Source organism: Alexandromys fortis, unplaced genomic scaffold, assembly GCF_014885135.2.
Source record: "Alexandromys fortis isolate MF-2015 unplaced genomic scaffold, M_Fortis_MF-2015_v1.1 scaffold_63, whole genome shotgun sequence".
Taxonomy (NCBI): domain Eukaryota; kingdom Metazoa; phylum Chordata; class Mammalia; order Rodentia; family Cricetidae; genus Alexandromys; species Alexandromys fortis.
This window is the reverse complement of record NW_026067953.1, coordinates 7,063,439-7,082,196: the sequence shown is the minus strand read 5'-3', so window position 1 is coordinate 7,082,196 and position 18,758 is coordinate 7,063,439.

The following is an 18,758-nucleotide window of genomic DNA, read 5'->3' as shown; positions in this document are numbered from 1 at the left end:
GACCACATACTAGGTAACAAAGCAAACCTCAATAGATAAAAGAAATTGGAATAACCTCATGTACCTTATTGGATCACCATGGCTTTTAGAATTCAGCAGTGACACTAATTTCAGAAAGCCCACAAGCACATGGAAACTCAACAGTGCTCACCTGAAACATCAGTGGGCCAAAGAAGAAATACAGAAATTAAAGACTTCCTGAACTTCAATGTGAATGACCACACAACATACCTAAATTTATGGGACACAATGAAAACAGTGTTAAGAGGAAAGTTCATAGCACTAAATAGCTATATAAAGAAGTTGGAAAAAATACCACACTAGTGAGTTAACAGAACACCTAAACACTATAGAACAAAAGGAAGTAAACTCACCCAGGAAAACTAGATGTCAGAAAATAATAAAATTGAGAGCTGAAATCAACAAAATAGAAACCAAGGAAACAATACAAAGAATGAGACAAAGAGGTGGTTCTTCAAGAAAATCAACAAATTAGACAAACCTTTATCCAAACGGCAGAGAATATCCAAATTAACAAAATCAGAAATGAAAAGGGGGACATAACAACAGATATGGATGAAATCCAGAGAATCATTAGGTCATATTTTGAAAAACCTGCACTTCACAAAATTGGAAAACTTAAAGGAAATGGATAATTTTCTGATAAATATCCCTCACCAAAATTAAATAAAGAACAGATAAGCAAATTAAATAGACATATAGCTGCTAAAGAAATAGAAATAGTCATCAAAAGTCTCCTAACCAAAAAAAAAAAAAAAAGCCCAGGACCAGATGGTTTCAGCTTAGAATTCTACAAGATTTTCAAAGAAGAACTAATACTAATACTCCCCAAATTTTTCCACACAATAGAAACAGAAAGAACATTACCAAACTCTTTATGAGGCTACAATTACTCTGATATTCAAACTGTACACAAAGACATTACTATGAAAGAATTACAGACCAATCTCCTTCATGAACATTGATCCAAAAATAAAATACTGGCAAACCAAATCCAAAGACACAACAAAAAATCATCCACCACGATCAAGTAGTCTTATCCCAGATGTGCAGGCATGGTTCAACATACGAATATCTATCAATGTAATCTACCATATAAACAATTAAAAAAACACATGATCATCTCAATAGATGCTGAAAAAGCCTTCAACAAAATACAACATCCCTTCATTATAAAGGTCTTGGAGAGACAAGGGATACAAGGAGCATACCTAAACATAATAAAGGCAATATACAGCAAGCCAACAGCCAACATCAAACTAAATGGAGAGAAACTCACAGCAACTCCACAAAAATTAGGAGCATGACAAGGTTGCCCACTCTCTCCATATCTATTTAATATAGTTCTTGAGGTTCTAGCTAGAGCAATACTACAACAGGAGACCAAGGGAATACAAACTGGAAGAGAAGTTAAACTTTCACTATTTGCTGATGATATGATAGTTTACATAAGCGACGCCAAAACTCCTACCAAGGAATTTCTACAACTCATAAACACTTTTAGCAATGTAGCAGGATACAAGATTAACTCAAAAAGTCAGTAGCCCTCCTTTACACAGATGATAAATGGGCTGAAAAAGAAATCAGAGAAACATCACCCTTCACAGTAGCCACAAATAGCATAAAATATCTCAGAGTAACTCTAACCAACAAGTGGAAGGCCTGTATGACAAGAACTTTAAGTATTTGAAGAAAGAAGCTGAAGAAACCAGAAAATGGAAAGATCTTCCATGCTCTTGGGTGGGTAAAATTAACATAGTAAAAATGGCAATCTTACCAAAAGCTTACCAAAAAATCTACAGATTCAATGCAATCCCCATCAAAATCCCAGCAAAATTCTTCACAGACTTCAAAAGAACAATATTCAACTTCATATGGAAAAGCAAAAAACCCAGAATAGCCAATACAATCCTGTACAATAAAGAAACTTCTTGAAGCATCACAATCCCTGACTTCAAACTCTACTACAGAGCTACAATACTAAAAACAGCCTGGTATTGGCATAAAAACAGACAGGAGGACCAATGGAGCCAAATCGAAGACCTTAGTCATTACAAATGCAAATCAAAACAATTCTGAGATTCCATCTTACACCTGTAAGAATGGCCAAGATCAAAAATATTGATGACAATTTATGCTGGAGAGGATGTGGGGGTAAAGGGAACACTCTTCCATTGTTGGTGGGAGTGCAAACTGGTATAGCCCCTTTGGATATGAGTATAGTGATTTCTCAGAAAATTAGGAAACAGCAAGGTGTACCACTCCTGTGCTAAAACAAAACCCAGGCTCCAGTGCTCCCTTGGCTGCCTGTGATGTGATGGAGTAAGATAACATGTTGGGTGGTGATGGAGAATCACTGTAGATGGAGGTTTGTTTCCCATGTGATTGGGTGTTCTTCAGTAGTCTGAGCTGCCATCTGTTAGACACAGCAAACCAAAGGTTGTTTGGTATTATGTTGAAAACTAAACCAAACTTAAATAGCAGTGGAAACTGGTAGGTGAGTGTCTAAGGAATCACCATGTGTGGTGTGAATACTGGAAACAACTGCAGTTGTACCCATCGACATAAACCCATTATCTTAATGCAACGGAGGCATCACAAACACCAGTGCTCCTACTGCCTCAGACTGCCTTTTTTTTTCCTGATACAGAAAAAGGAAGAAAGAAAGTGATCTTACTGTGAAACTGTCCCACTCGAGTATCTAATGGAACTTTTTAAGTAAGGAAAGCTTCAGTATTGCCAAGTGTGGTGGTGTTGCCTTCTTCTGCAATACTGAATTTTTTTTTTACAATACCAGTAGCTGTCCGGATGTGCTCAGGAGGATACTCTAGAAGATGCTTTCTCTAGTTAGAACAAAAAACAGCCGTCAGGGTGATGTTTTCCTGTGGGCAGATACTTTAACCTAGAAGCAAGCATTGGTTTGTTGAAGAGCTTTTAATGTATATTAAACCATGATTCTGAGAGATGGTGGGTCCTCCAAGGAGTCCTTTACTGGCCTGAACATTCTCTGATGTTTGGCATTCAAGGGAATGAAAACAGAACCGCATGCCTTTAAAAGATGAACTTAATGATGACTGCTAACCTTCACTAGCCTTCAGCATTATCTGTTTCCTCAGTAGAAGCAGTTTAAAAGGTTGAATTGGTGCTTGAATTCATTGGTTCAGTTGTAATTTTTATACAAACTTCTTACACTGTGGGATGTCTTTGTTTACAGAAGTGTAGCAGTCACAGTTCTGCCCAGTAGGGTGCACCCTTTGCAGATGTGCTGTCTGTGGGCATTTCCTTCCTCTGCAAGCCTTGCAGCCCTGTATGGCTAGTTTTGGTTTGGGCAGTGCATGTGTTGGTATGCAAGGGGAAGGGGCTTTTTCCAAGTTTTGACAGATAATTATTTTTTTCTGAAATATGTTTCCTACTTAAATGACTGACAAGTGTGCATTTCCTATGTTTGTTTATGCTTTGATTACAAAAACTTTATAAACTTGCTACATTGTTTTCATACTTTTGTTGTTGGATTATGTTTAGAAACTTTTCATAAGTTCAGAAGTCTTAAGTATGCAGACGTTTACGTAATTGTGCCATTCCAAAGTGCATCAGAACTGCCATTCCCTTCTCGTGTCTTCTCAGGAGTAACACATATCAGGGACTCATCATCTGGAAATATGAACGCTCCAGGGAACTCCCACGGACACTAGGAGACTTGTACTCACACGCTGTATGGAAGGGTGTGTGCGGAGGGACAAATGGAGACCTGTGCATCTCTAGATAGGATGCATACTTCAAAATGTTCACAGTATAAGTCTCTGTTTAGGTATATGTCCATGTATCTCTCTCTCCTTTTTTTTAAACAACAATTAAATTTCGTTTTAATTAAGGGGGAAAAACACATCAAAGTAGCTCTCTTCCAAAGAAGAGATTCTAAGCCACCTGACTCAGTTCAGTTTGTACCCAGTTACCAGAGAGCACAGCTTCAGGCATCTGCCCCCAGTTAGCAGTAGTGGTGGAATCGAGTCCTTGGAGAAGGATCCTAAGAGGGGAAAGTACATTTCTTCAGTGCCTAGAGAAACGGCTCTCCACACACGGGGACTTTATCTGGGGACATCTGTCACCTTTGGGATTGCTATGTACAATGAGATTTATAATCATGATACTCTTGGGTGGTAGTTTCCAAAGACACTACTCCTGTGCAGACAGCATGCCAGCCCCTTGTGCTGGCAACTACTGTTTCATGTCAGTCAGACCTGTGATAGTTGCTGGAAGGATGTGGGATTATGAATTGTGTAAATGTTTTTGTAGAAAAACTTGTGGTTGAAAATGAACCCGAGTGTTTGATGTGAGGATGAACCATTTCTATCATGAATTCTGAGGTAATGGCAGAAAATTTTGAAGATTAAAAAAATGAGATAATCAAAAAAGAAAGAAAATTAGGAAACAACTTTCCTCAAGACTCAGCAATACCACTTTGGGTATATATCCAAAGGATGCTCAATTGTACCACAAGGATATATACTCAACTGTGTTCATAGCAGCATTGTTTGCCATAGCCAGAACCTGAAAACAACTTAAATGGCCCTTCAACTAAGAATGGATAAGGAAAATGTGGTACATTTACACAATGTAGTACTACACAGCAGAAAAAAAAAATAATGACATCTTGAAATTTGCAGGCAAATGGATGAGTCTAGAAAACATCATATTGAGTGAGGTAACCCAGACTAGGAAAGACAAATATCATACATACCCTCTCATAAGTGGCTTTTAGATATAAAAAAAAACAAACAAATAAATAACAGCCTACAATTCACAATCCCAGAGAACCTAGACAGCAAAGGGGACCCGAAGAGAGACATACATGGGTCTAATCTACATGGGAAGTAGAAAAAAAGGCAAGATCTCCTGAGTAAATTGGGAGCATGGGGACCATGGGAGAGGGTGGACGGGAAGGGGAGAGTAAGGGAGGGAAGTGGAGAAAATTATATAGCTCAATAAAAACAATTAAAAAAAAAGAAAAATATCTCTGAAACGGTTAGACTTGTTACACAGGCCTTCATCAATTACAAGCATTGGCTATAGCTGAATGAACTCGGTCTCTAGTCCCTTTTTCTTCCTCAGGAGTTGCTAGGTGGTATTGAAAGTTCCACCCTCCAAATTGTGTGATTGGATTCCCTGGAATCCAGTCTCAACTCCATGTTTAGGAGATTTCTAAAAGCCCTTTCATTGAGAGGAGTTTCCTGTGACTTAACAAGATGATTCTTTCACCTTAATTGCTTTGAAACTATATCAGGAGCCATGTTTTTGTTTTTGTTGTTGTTGTTGTTGTTGTTGTTTTTTAAAGTACAACAGGATTATTCCATTAACTTAAGGGCTTTAACAGTTATGTACCACTAACTAGGGACAAGTCAAATATGTATTTGTTATATCAGCGTCACATATTGGAACCTTTTCCTCTCTTATCTCTGGTATTCTGTTTAAAATATGCATTCTTTTTTTTAAAATATGCATTCTTAACAGGTCTTGAGTCCACCCATTCTTCAAGTGTCTTTTTCTTACTCAATGTCAACATTATCTTCCCCTTGGGTATTGTAGTCTACCCATAACTGACCTGATGTCTACCTTTTTCCCCTCCAGTAAATTCTTCCAGCAGCCAGAAGGATGCCTTTTAAATACAAATATAATTGTCATACCTTAGTTTCCATTATTCTTGCTGTGAACTCCAAAATCCTTAGCAGTCTACCAAGTTCATTTCTATACCTTGGGGATCAGCATAAACAGACTTGTTCATTCATTATACTAGCAGATAATTGATTAGCAGGACAAAAAGCAACGGCACATATATTTTAGTAATATTTACATAGCTATTATTAGAAAACATAGTTTGAGTTTATAAATCTTTTTAATAAAGAACTAGAGGCTGAGCTTCAAGGTAGACAAAATGTGGAAATGTGGCTAGGATATGTTAATTATAATAGAAGGTGTTACCTCAGTTCTGTTTACATAAACTCATGTATTTTTAGAAATTCATTTTATATACCAACCACAGTTCCCCCTTCCTCCACTTCTCCTCCCTCCTACCTTCCTCCAAACCCATCCACTCCTCAGAAAGGGTAAGGCCTCCCATGGGGAGTCAACAGAGCCTGGCACATTCAGTTGAGACAGGACTGAGCCCTTCCCCCCACCCCATATGAGCAAAGCATCCTACCATATGGAATGGACTTCAAAAAGCCAGCTCCTGCACTAAGAATAGATCCTGGTCCCAATGCTACAAAACTGTCACCCACACGCAGAGGACCTGAGTTCATGAGCTCCGGCAAGTTCTCATCTGTGGGTTTCCCCCATTATGATCTTGACACCCCCTGCTCATATAATCATAGCTTGTCCTGGTGCTTGGATGTGAATCTCTGCATCTGCTTCTATCAGTTACTGGATAAAGGTTCTGTGGTGAATTAGGGTATTTATCAATCTGATTACAGCAGAAGGCCAGTTTAGGCTCCCTCTCCATGATTGCTAGGAATCTTAGCTGGGTCATCCTTGTGAATTCCTGGGAATTTCCGTAGCATCAGGTTTCTCCCTAGCCCCATAATGGCTCACTCTATGAAGATATCTCTCTCCTTGCTCTCCCACTCCATCCCTCTCCCAACTTAACCATCCCATTCCTTTATGTTTTCATCCCCCATCCCTTGCCCTTTACTGCCACCGTGTCCCCTGTTTATGCAGGAGATCTCATCTATTTCCCCTTCCCAAGGGGATCCATGTATTGGGAAGAAGGCAAACTTTCACTATTTTGCAGATGACATGATAGTAACACAAATTACCTCAAGAATTCTGCCACAGACCTCCTACAGCTGATAAACACCTTCAGTAATGTAGCAGGATACAAGATCAACTAAAAAAAATCAATAATCCTCCCTATATACAAATGATAAATTGGCTGAGAAAAAAATCAGAGAAACATCACATTTTACAATAGCCGTAAATAATAAAAAATATATTGGGGTAACTCTAACCAAACAAATGAAAGACATGTCTGACAAGAACTTAAGGCCTTTGGAAAAAGAAATAGAGGAAGATACCAGAAAATAGGAAGATCTCCCATGCTCTTGGATAGGTAAGATCAGTATAATAAAAACGACAATCTTACCAAAAGCAATTTACAGATTCAGTGCACTCCCCATCAAAATCCCAACACACTTCTTCACAGACCTCGAAAGAACAACACTCACCTTCATAAGGAAAAACCAAAAACCCAGGATAGTCAAAACAATCCTGTACAATAAAAGAACTTCCAGAGGCGTAAACTCTTGATGTCAAGTCTCTCCGTCAGTAATAGCCATTCCTTTAACTGGTGGTAGTGGAGACAACATTATAAAGAATAATTTATGTCCTCTTTTTTTCTAGATAAGAGGAAGGTAGAGAACTGTATTAATTATTTTCTGTTGCTGTGATGAAACACCATGACCAAGGCAACTTATAGAAGGATGAGTTTATTTGGGCTTACAGTTCCAGGAGGATAAGATGGTCACTATCTCAGTGGGGGAAACATATATGGTGCCTATAGGAGCAAGCTGAGAGCTCACATATTGAATTATGCCAGAAGCAGACAACAGGAACTAGGAATAATGCATGGATTTTAAATCTCAAAACCCAGCAGTGGGATACTTCTTCCAGCAAAGACACACCCCCTAAATTTAACAAAACAGTACCACCAACTGGGACCAAATATTCAAACATCAGAGCCTATGGCGACTGTCATTCAAACCACAAGAACTCTTCCTCTATCTATTGATTCTCAACTAGGGTCAGCTCGAATAATTCTTATGCAAAAGTGACTTATTGTCAGGTTCTAAATGTGATCCCCTTTAGCATGTTGTGCTCTAAAGAATGATTGGAGTACTTAGAATTGTGAGAGGTATGTTGTTTGTTTTTAATAATCATTCATGTAGCATGGAATAAACCACAGAGAAGCTTATGAAAATCAGTTACACTCAAAGTTCCTGAGATAAGGAAGTATGCCACATAGGGAACCTTATAGAAGGAAACAGGCTCAACCAAGCAGATGGGGAGCAGAGGTTGGAAGAGGAGTGGTAGGCAAGTGCTTTTTATTGGGGAGCAAAGAGTACACAAGTAAAAGGTGATAGGATTTCCCTGGTGTATTTACATATAACTAGGTCACAAGATGGCAAATAGAAGGGTTTATGGCAGAGACCTGCCACAGGGAGCATTTCATTGTCTGTGCAGGGTGTGTAGGGACTTGAGGCACCAAGAAAATTTAAACATTTACAATAACCCTGCACAATCTAGCTCTGCTTTCTGTTCTCATTCTGTTGTAAACTACCCCCCCCCCCTTATTTTTGCCTGCTTGGAACACAGTACAAATCTAGACTATAATTTTATAAGTGCTTGTTTCATAATATGTGGAATATTTTCTCTCTTCACTCTTCTCTTTGCTTGATTGCTCCTGTTTTCTCTTTTTCAGGTGCCCACTGAACTCTGTCCCTCAAAAAATCATTTTTTACTTTCAACTAATATTTGGTTTTATTTTAATGTTTTTCTCTATTTCAATTGTGGTTTGAGTGAGAAATGGTCACAGTAGGCTCCTGCATTTGAACACTTGGTCCTTAGTGGTGCTGTTTGGGGGAGGTAATGTAACATTTAGGAGGTGCAACCTTGCTGGAGGAAGTACATCCCAGGGGCAAGGTTTTGAGGGTTTATAATCTTGTTCCACTTCTTTCTTTATGCAGGTAAGATGTGTTAACCAGTTTCCTTTTCCTCCTGGCATGCCAATAATATCCTTTAGGAAGCTTCCACTGCACTGTATTGAGGTTTCCATACATTCCTCATGCCCCACAGTTCTAGCTGTCTTTTCTCGCATTCCTCCCTCAACCACCCAACTTCTTCCCCTCCCAACTTGATCATCCCATTCAAGTCTTCCCTACTGAAGTCCACCCATAAAATCTATTCTATTTCCCCCTCCCATAGAGACCTATGTGTCCTCCCATGTTCTTGCCTCTATACCTAACCTCTCTGGGTCTATGGATAGTAGTTTGGATATTATGTACTTAACTGTTAATATCCACATGTAAGCAGATGCATACCATATTTATATTTCTGGGTCTGGGTTACCTCACTTAGGATGATATTTTAAAGTTATATGCATTTGCCTAAAAATTTCACAATGTTTTTTATAACAGCTGTGTAATATTCCATTGTGTAAATGTACCATATTTTTTAAAACCCATTCTTTTGTTGTGGGGGGATCTAGTTTTTTTCCAGTATCTGGCTATTATGAATAGAGAAGTGTTGTAAGAGGTCACTTGTTTGTTTACTGGCCACCCGGTAGCTCAGCCCCCAAATAACCACACAGAAACTGTATTAATTAAATCACTGCTTAGCCCATTAGGTCTAGCTTCTTATCAGCTAGCTCTTACATATTAATTTAACCCATTTCTATTAATCTGTGTATCACCACGTGGCTGTGGCTTACTGGGTAAAGTTCCGGTGTCTGTCTCCAGCAGGGCTACATGGCTTCTCTCTGACTCTGCCTTCTTTGTCCCAGCATTCTGTTTAGTTTCCCCCACTCCACCCATCACAGGCCTAAGACAGTTTCTTTATTAACCAGTGGTATTCACAGCATGCAGAGGGGAATCCCACACCAAAGAAGTAATGGACATAGTTGAGCAAGTGTTGTGTAACAATCTTTTTGTACACTGTGAAGATGTGTCTTTGCCAAGACACCTTCTGATTAGTTTAATAAAGAGCTGCATGTCCAATAGCTAGGCAGAAAGAGGTTAGATGGAACTTCCAGGCAGAGAGAAAAGAAGAGGAGAGGAATCTAGGCACAAGAGAGATGCCAGAGGAGGAAGAGAGGAAACATGACATGCACGAGCAACATGACAGCACATAGATTAGTAGAAATGGGTTAATTTAAGTTATAAGAATCAGTTAGAAACAAGTCTTAGCTAAGGCTAAGATTTTATAATTAATAATAGGTCTCTGTGTTATGATTTGGGGACTGGTGGTCAAAAAAAAAAAAAAACCCGCTACAAGAAAGTGTCCTTATGGTATAAAGATGCATTCTTTGGGTGTATGCACAGAGTGGTATAGCTAGATACTGAGATGGAATGATTCTCAATTTTCTGAGGAACTGCCACACTCATTCCCATTAGTCACTGTGTAAGTCTACATTCCTACCACCAAGGGATGAATTTTCCCCTTATTCCACATCCTCACCCGCATGAGCTATCACTTGGGTTTTTGATTTTAGCCATTCTGACAGGTGTAAAGTAGTTTTGATATGCCTTTTACTGATGGCTAATGATGCTGAGTATTTTTTTTTTAGTGGTTCTCAGCCATTTGAGATTCCTTCATTGAGAGTTCTCTGTATAGATCTTTACCTCATTTATAATTGGACTAATTGTGGTTTTTTTGATATCTAGTTTCTCAGGTTCTTTATATATTTTGGATATTAGTTTTCTGTAAGATATGGAGTTGGTAAAAAAATCTTCTCATTCTGTGGCCTGCTGCTTTATCTGATTCACAGTGTTCTTTGCCTTACACGAGCTTTTCAGTTTCATGGGATTCCTTTTTTAATAATTATTGATTTTAGTGCCTGTGCTATTGGTGTTCTGTTCAGAAAATCTTTTCTGGTCCAGTATATTTGGTGTTCTCTATGTTTCTTGTACCTTTATAAGCATCTTTCTTTAGATTAGAGAAATTTTATTCTATGATTTTATTGAAAACATTTTCTGAACTTTGATCTGGGATTCTTCTCTTTTCTTTATTCCTGTTATTCTTAGGTTTGGTCTTTTCATAGTGTCCAATTTCTTGGATGTCTGTGTGATGAATGTTTTAGATTTAACATTTTCTTTGACCAATATATCCATTTCTTCTACCTTCAGTGCTTGAAATTCTCATTCCTATCTCTTGTATTCTGTTGGTGAAACTTTTCTTTGTAGTTTCTATTTGAATTCCTAAATTTTTCATTTCCAGGATTCCCTTAGTTTGTGTCGTCTTTATCGATTCTATTTCCATTTTCTGGTCATGCACAGTCTTATATGTTTCCTTCCAATATTTGTTTGTGTTTTCTGGATTTCTTTAAGAGGTTTATTAATTTCCTTCTTAAGGACCTTTATTATCTTCATATAGGCTGTTTTAAGGTCTCTTTCTTGTGCTTCAGCTGTTAGAATATTGACAGCATGCTGCAGTAGGGTTGCTGGACTCTACTGGAGACATACTGTCCTGGCCATTATTGATTGTTTTTACACTGGCATTGTGGTATTTGGAATTGAGATGATTATAGGTCTATGTGCTGATTTCTGGTTTTGTCTTGGGTGGGCGTTTTGTTCCATGGCTTTTGTTTCTTCTCTGGATTTTAGGAGAGTGTGATGGCTGTGTGCTGCCTGGTAGAAAATTTCTCTGGACCTTATAGATATAGACATCGAGGGTTCCAGTTAAACTGTTTCTGATTGGGAGCTGATACTTAGGAATGGGGATAGGCTAGGAGTCTGAAGGGTTTCACAGTAGGTAGGAGAACAGAGTCTACCACCAGGCTCTGCTTATTTAGTCTTCTTGGAATGGGATAGATTGTATAATATACCATATTATATCCTTTTGTAAATACACAAGAGGATAGCTTATCCCTAGGAGGTCTGCTATAGTGCTGGGGACGAGACTGGGAGCTGGATGTTTCCCTGGCCTGCTCAGCTGCTGTGTTTGCAGGGAATGCTTGCTAGTGTTGGAGACTGGGAAATGGGATGAGTTAGGAGAAGGAACGTTGGAGGAGAAGATCTTTGTGTTGGGATGGGGTCAGAGAGGAAAGGGAGAGCAGGTGTTCTGCTATAGAGCTGGGGATGACACTTGGGGTTTGGGACTTGAGGAACAGAAGGAGAGGTGAAGCTCTTCAAGTTACCACTTCTCTGGCAGGAGTAGCCTTTGAGTTAGAAGGGCAATTCATAATTAATAATATATTAGAAATACAGTATGTATTTCTGGACCAAAGATAATTACTATTTTTAAAGCTGAATAAGAAAATCTCAGTACCTGATAGTATTATCTTTGGTCTCCGAGTTTCTATGTGGATACCTTGAATGTAGCATTGTCCTTTAGGGCTATAATAAAACTGTTTTCCTTTGCTCAAAATGCTGTTCCCAGTCCCTTCTTCTTTCTCTTTTAGTTTTAACCATGTGGTTGATCTGAGAAACATAGACACTCCAGGGCCAATATGAATATGTTATATTAAAAAGTAAACCCTTGTCAGTTCCGTGTAAGTACTCTGGGTGGGGGTTCAGTCTTTGTGAGCCCTCATTAGCCCAGGTCAGTTGATTCTGTGTGTTTTTCTGTGGTGGCTTTGGCCCCATATCTCTGGCTCTCATATTCCTTCTCCTTCTTCCACAGGATTTCTCAATGTCTGTCTACTGTTTGGTTGTGGTTCTCTGCATCTGTTTCTATTAGTTGCTGTGTGAATCCTCTTTGATGACAATTGGGCTGGGCAGTGATCTGAGTATATCAGAATATCATTAGGAATCCTTTCAGTGACTTATTTTTTGCCAGTCATGTTTAGTTCTCTCCTAGATCTTTGGGTGTCCTGGCCCTCTAGGCAATTTCAGGGATGAACTCTCTCTCTCATAGTATGGGTTTCAAACTAAACTAGTCATTGGTTAGCCACTCCCGTAATTTCTGTCCCAGCACATCTTGTAGGCAAGGCAAGTTTTAGACCAAAGGTTATATGGCTGGGTTGGGGTCCCAGTCCCTCCAGCTGGGAGTTATGTCTGGTTACAGGAGATGACTGGTTCATGCTCCATATCTCCCATTGCTAGGAATCTTAGCTAGGATCTCTCTCATCACTTCCTGGAAACATCTATTGCACTAGGTTTCTAGTTAATCCCAGAGATGCCCCTGATTCCAGTTGTCTTTCCCAATATGCTTTCCTTCTAACCTCCTCAAGCTTGATCCCCCTTGCTTCCATTCCTACCCTCATTCAGACCTCTCCTCCCACCCTTGATGTCTATTCTTTCTTTTTTTTTTTTTTTGATTTTTTTCGAGACAGAGTTTCTCCGTAGCTTTTTGGTTCCTGTCCTGGAACTAGCTCTTGTAGACCAGGCTGGCCTCGAACTCACAGAGATCTGCCTGCCTCTGCCTCCCGAGTGCTGCCATTAAAGGCATGTGCCACCACCACCCAGCTCTTGGTGTCTATTCTTTTTCTTCTTCACAGTGAGATTCATGTGTCTCCCTTACCCCCTTGAGCCTTCCTTGGTACTTAGCTTCTTTGGGTCTGCGGATTATAGAACGGCTATTCTTTGCTTTACATCTAATACCCATTTATGAGTGAGTACATACTATATTGTCTTTCTGGGTTTGGGTTACCTCACTCAGGATCTTTTCTAGTTCCGTCCATTTGCCAGCAAATTTCATGATGTCATTGTTTTTAACAGCTGAATAATAATACTCCATTGTGTAAATGTACCACTTTTTCTTTATCCATTCTTTAGTTGAGTGACATCTAGGTTGTTTCTAGTTTCTGACTATTATGAATAAAGTTTCTATGAACATAGTTGAACAAGTGTCTTTGTGGTAAAATGGAATATTCTTTGGATATATGCCCAGGACTGGTACAGGTGGGTCTTGAGGTAGATTGATTCCCAATTTTCTGAGAAACCACTATATTGGTTTCCAAAGTAGCTGTACAGGTTTTCACTCCCACCAGCAATGGAAGAATGTTACCCTAGTTTCACATCCTTGCCAGCATGAGCTGTCACTTGTGGTTTTGATCTTAAGTCATTTTGACAGGTGTAAGATGGAATCTCAGAGTCCTTTTGATTTGCCTTTTCCTGATGTCTAAGCATGTTGAACATTTAGGTGTTTCTTGATAGTTTGAGATTCTTCTGTTGAGAATTCCCTATTTACATCTGTACCTCATTTTAAATTGGATTATTTGGTTTGTTGATGTCTAGTTTCTTGAAGTTTTTTAAAAAATATATTTTGGAACCAGCCCTCTGTCAGATGGATTACATTGACAGATTTTCAAATGTTGAACCAACTCTGCCTCTCTGGGATGAAGCCTACTTGATCATGGTAGATGATTTTTCTTGATGTGTTCTTAGGTTCAGTTTGCCAGTATTTTATTGCGTATTTTTTGCATTGATGTTATGAAGAAGATTATTCTGTAATTCTCTTTCTAGTTGCATCTTTGTGTGGTTTTGGTATCATGGTAACTGTAGCCTCTTTAAAAGAGTTTGGCAATGTTCCTTTATTTCTATTTTGTGGAACAACTCAAGAAGTATTGGTATTAGCTCTTTTTTGAAATTCTGGTGGAATTTTGCACTGCATACTCCTGGATCTGGATTTTTTGGGGGTTGGGAGATATTTGGTGAGTACTTCTATTTCTTTGGGGTTATAGGTCTATTTAAATTGTTTATCTGGTCTAGATTTAATTTTGGTATGTGATACCTATCCAGAAAATTGTCCTTTTCTTTTAAATTTTCCAATTTTGTGGAGAACAAGTTTTGATGTATGACCTAATGATTCTCTAGATTTCCACAGTGTCTGTTGTTATATCCCCCACTTCATTTTTTGAGTTTGTTAATTTGGATATTCTCTTTTCCTTTTGGCTAGTTTGAATAAGGGTTTGCCTATCTTGTTGATTTTTTTTCATAGAGTCAACTCTTTGATTCATTTATTCTCTGTATTGTTCTGTTTCTATTTTATCTATTTCAGCCTTCAATTTGATTATTTCCCATTCTCTAGTTCTTTTGGATGAGTTTGCTTCTTTTTGTCCTACACATTTTAAGTTTTACATTAAGTTGCTAGTGTGACATTTCTACATTTTTTTTAATTTATTAAATTTTTTAAAAAAAATACCAATCCGCCGGGCAATGGTGGTGCATGCCTTTAATCCCAGCACTCGGGAGGCAGAGGCAGGCGGATCTCTGTGAGTTCGAGACCAGCCTGGTCTACAGAGATAGTTCCAGGACAGGCTCCAAAGCCACAGAGAAACCCTGTCTCGAAAAACAAAAACAAAAACAAAAAAAAAAATACCAATCCAAGTTCCCACTCCCTCCACAAACCCTCGCATTTCACCCCCATCCAATGCTCAGAGAGGGCAATGCACATTGCTTTGTGGAAGGTCCAAGGCCCTGCCCAACATATCCAGGCTGAGCAAGGTATACATCCAAAGAGAATAGGATCCTCAAAAGACAGTACATGCAGTAGGTATAAATCCTGGTGCCACTGCCAGTGGCCCCACAGTCTGACCCAGTCATTCAACTATCAACCACATTCAGAGGGACTAGTTTGATCCTATGCTTGTTCTTTTCCAGTCTGGCCAGAGTTGGCGCACTCCTATTAGCTCAGGTAAACTGTTTCAGTGGGTGAAACCATCATGGTCTTAACCTCTTTGCTAATGTTTTCATTTCTTCCACTCTTTAACTGGACCTTGGGGGCTTGGTCCAGTGCTGCAATGTGTGTCTCTGCCTCTGTTTCCATCAGTTGCTGGATGATGGTTCTATGGTGAGATTGAAGATAATCATTGGTCTGACTATAGGGCAAGTCAAGATCGGGCCCCCTCTCCTCTATTGCTTAGGGTCCTAGGTGGGTTCATCCTTGTGGATTCCTGGGAATTTCTCTAGAGCCAGGTTTCTGCTAACCCTATAATGGATCCCTCAATCAAGATATTCCTTTCCTTGCCCTCATCATTGTCCTTCCTCCATCTCGACTATCCCATTCCGTCAAGTTCTTCTCAACCCTCCCTTTCTCCCCTCCTCTTCATCTCCTACTTTTCCTTCTCCTGCTCCCAATTTTGTCAGGTGATCTTTTCTGTTTCCAATTTCCAGGTGGGTCTATATATGTTTTTCTTTGGGTTCATCATATTACTTAGCTTCTCTAGGATCATGAACCATAGGCTCAATGTCCTTTGTTTATAGCTAGTATCCATTTGAGTGAATACATAACATATTCATCATATTGGTCTGAGTTACCTCACTCAGGATAGTGTTTTCTAATTCCATTTATTTGCATGCAAAATTCAATATGTCATTTTTTTCCCCACTGAGTGGTACTCTAATGTGTAAATGTGTCACATTTTCTTTATCCATTCTTCCATTGAGGGGCATCTAGGTTGTTTCCAGGTTCTGGCTATTACAAGTAATGTTGCTATAAACATAGTTGAACAAATGCTTTTGTAGTATGATTGAGCATATCTTGGGTATATGCCCAGTAGTGATATTGATCCTGAGGTAGATTGATTCCCAGTTTACTAAAAACCACCATACTGATTTCCAAAGTGGTTGTACAAGTTTGCATTTCCACCAGCAATGGATGAGTATTCCCCTTACTCCACATCCTCTCCAGCATAAGGTATTTTTAGTGTTTTTGATATTAGTCATTCTGACAGCTGTAAGATGGTATCTCAGAGTTGTTTTGATTTGCATTTCCCTGATAGCTAAGGATGTTGAACATTCTATTAAGTATCTTTTGACCATTTGACATTCTTCTGCTGAGAATTCTCTCTTTAGTTCAGTACCCCATTTTTTTAATTACATAAAATCTTATTTTATTGTCTGCATTTACAAAACCTAAAAGAATATTACAAATGTCTTAAACCAAAAAGAAATTATGTCTTGATGTGGGAGTGATTTCTTATTAATAAAGAAACTGCCTAGGCCCATTTGATAGGCCAACCCTTAGGTAGGCAGAGTAAACAGAACAGAATGCTGGGAGAAAGAAGCTGAGTCAGGAGTCGCCATGATTCTCTTACTCCAGGCAGGCGCAGGTTAAGATCTTCCCTGGTAAGCCACCTTGTGGGCTACACAGATTATTAAAAATGGGTTAGATCAATATGTAAGAGCTAGCCAATAAGAGGATGGAACTAATGGGCCAAGCAGTGTTTAAAAGAATACAGTTTCCATGTAATTATTTTGGGTAAAGCTAGCCATGTGGGAGCCAGGGCTGCCAGAACGCAGCCCTGCTGCTCCTTCAACAATGTCTAAAAACAGACACCATTGAATATAGGTTCAATCTCTAGCTTTTCCTCCAAGTTTATTGATTTCCTTCAATTAATGTTTGCCAGCTAGTAAATTAACATGGAAACGGAAGCATAATTCTTTAGTGGATCTTGGACAGTGAGTTGTCCTTTCCTTGCAGGTTTAACACCTCTCGAGCCCACTGCTGGTAGCTATATTTTAATTCAGTCTAGACACTGACATTGCCCAAGACATTAATGACAGGTCATTTACAGCAAACTTGTGCTTCATTGCAGAGGTGTCTCACCCAGTGACATCTCATCAATAGCAATTCAGTTAGTCCAATTTAAGACTATGAGACTGAGCATACACTGTGTGGTAAAGCACTCTGCAAATTTGCATTTAAAATGGCCCTATTATTCTCTCTATATTATATTAATATTATTACTGAAAATTTAATATCAGGCACTTTCCATTTGGATTTTACTGTGTATATGCCTTACTTCATCAACACAGATAGGTTGAAAAATTGGGTTATTTAGAATTTTAATGTCTATTTTTTGAGTTATTTATATATTTTAGAGACCAGTCCTTTGTCTGATGTGGGGTTGGTGAAGATCTTTTCCCATTCAGTAGGCTGCCTTTTGTCTTATATACTGTGTCCTTTGCTTTACAGAAGCTTCTCCGTTTCAGGAGGTCCCATTTATTTATTGTTGCTCTCAGTGTGTGTGCTACTGAGGTTATATATTTAGGAAGTGTTCTCCTGTGCCTATGCACTGAAGGGTACTTCCCACTTTCTCTTCTGCCAGATTCAGTGTGGTCGGATTTATATTGAGGTCTTTAATCCATTTGGACTTGAGTTTTGTGCATAGCAATAGATATGGATCTATTTTCATTCCTCTACATATTGACATCCATTTATTCCAGCACCATTTGTTGAAGATGCTTTCTTTTTCCCATTGTGTAATTTTAACTTCTTTGTCAAAAATCAGCTGTTCATAGGAGTGTGGATTAATATCGTGTCTTTGATTCGATTCCATTGGTCAACGTCTCTGTAATAGATTTTGATATCAGGGATGGGGGTGCCTCCAGAAGTTCCTTAATTGTACAGGATTGTTTTGGCTATTCTGAGTTTTTTGTTTTTCCATATGAAGTTGATTATTATTCTTTCAAGGTCTGTGAAGAATTGTGTTGGGATTTTGATGGGAATTGCATTGAATCTATATAGATTGCTTTTGGTGGAATTGCCATTTTTACTGTGCTGATCCTACTGATCCAAGAGCATGGGCGATCTTTCGTTTTCTGGTATCTTCTTCAATTTCTTTCTTCAAAGACTTAAAGTTCTTGTTGAACAGTTCTTTCACTTCTTTGGTTAGTGTTACCCCAAGATATTTGATGTTATTTGTGGCTATTGTGAAAGGCGATGTTTCTCTGATTTCTTTCTCAGCTTCTTTATCATTTGTGTATAGGAGGATTACTGATTTTTTTGAGTTGATCTTGTATCCTGCCACATCACTGAAGGTATTTATCAGCTGTAAGAGTTCTCTGGTAGAGTTTTTGGGGTCACTTATATACGCTATCATATCATATGCAAGTAACAAAACTTTGACTTCTTTCTTTCCAGTTTGAATCCCCCTTGATCTTTTGTTGTCTTATTGCTATGCTAAAGCTTCAAGAATTATGGTGAAGAGATATGGAGAGAATGGACAGCCTTGTCTTAGCCCTGATTTTGGTAGAATCGCTTTGAGTTTTTCTCCATTTAATTCTATTTCCTTGCAGTTTATAGGT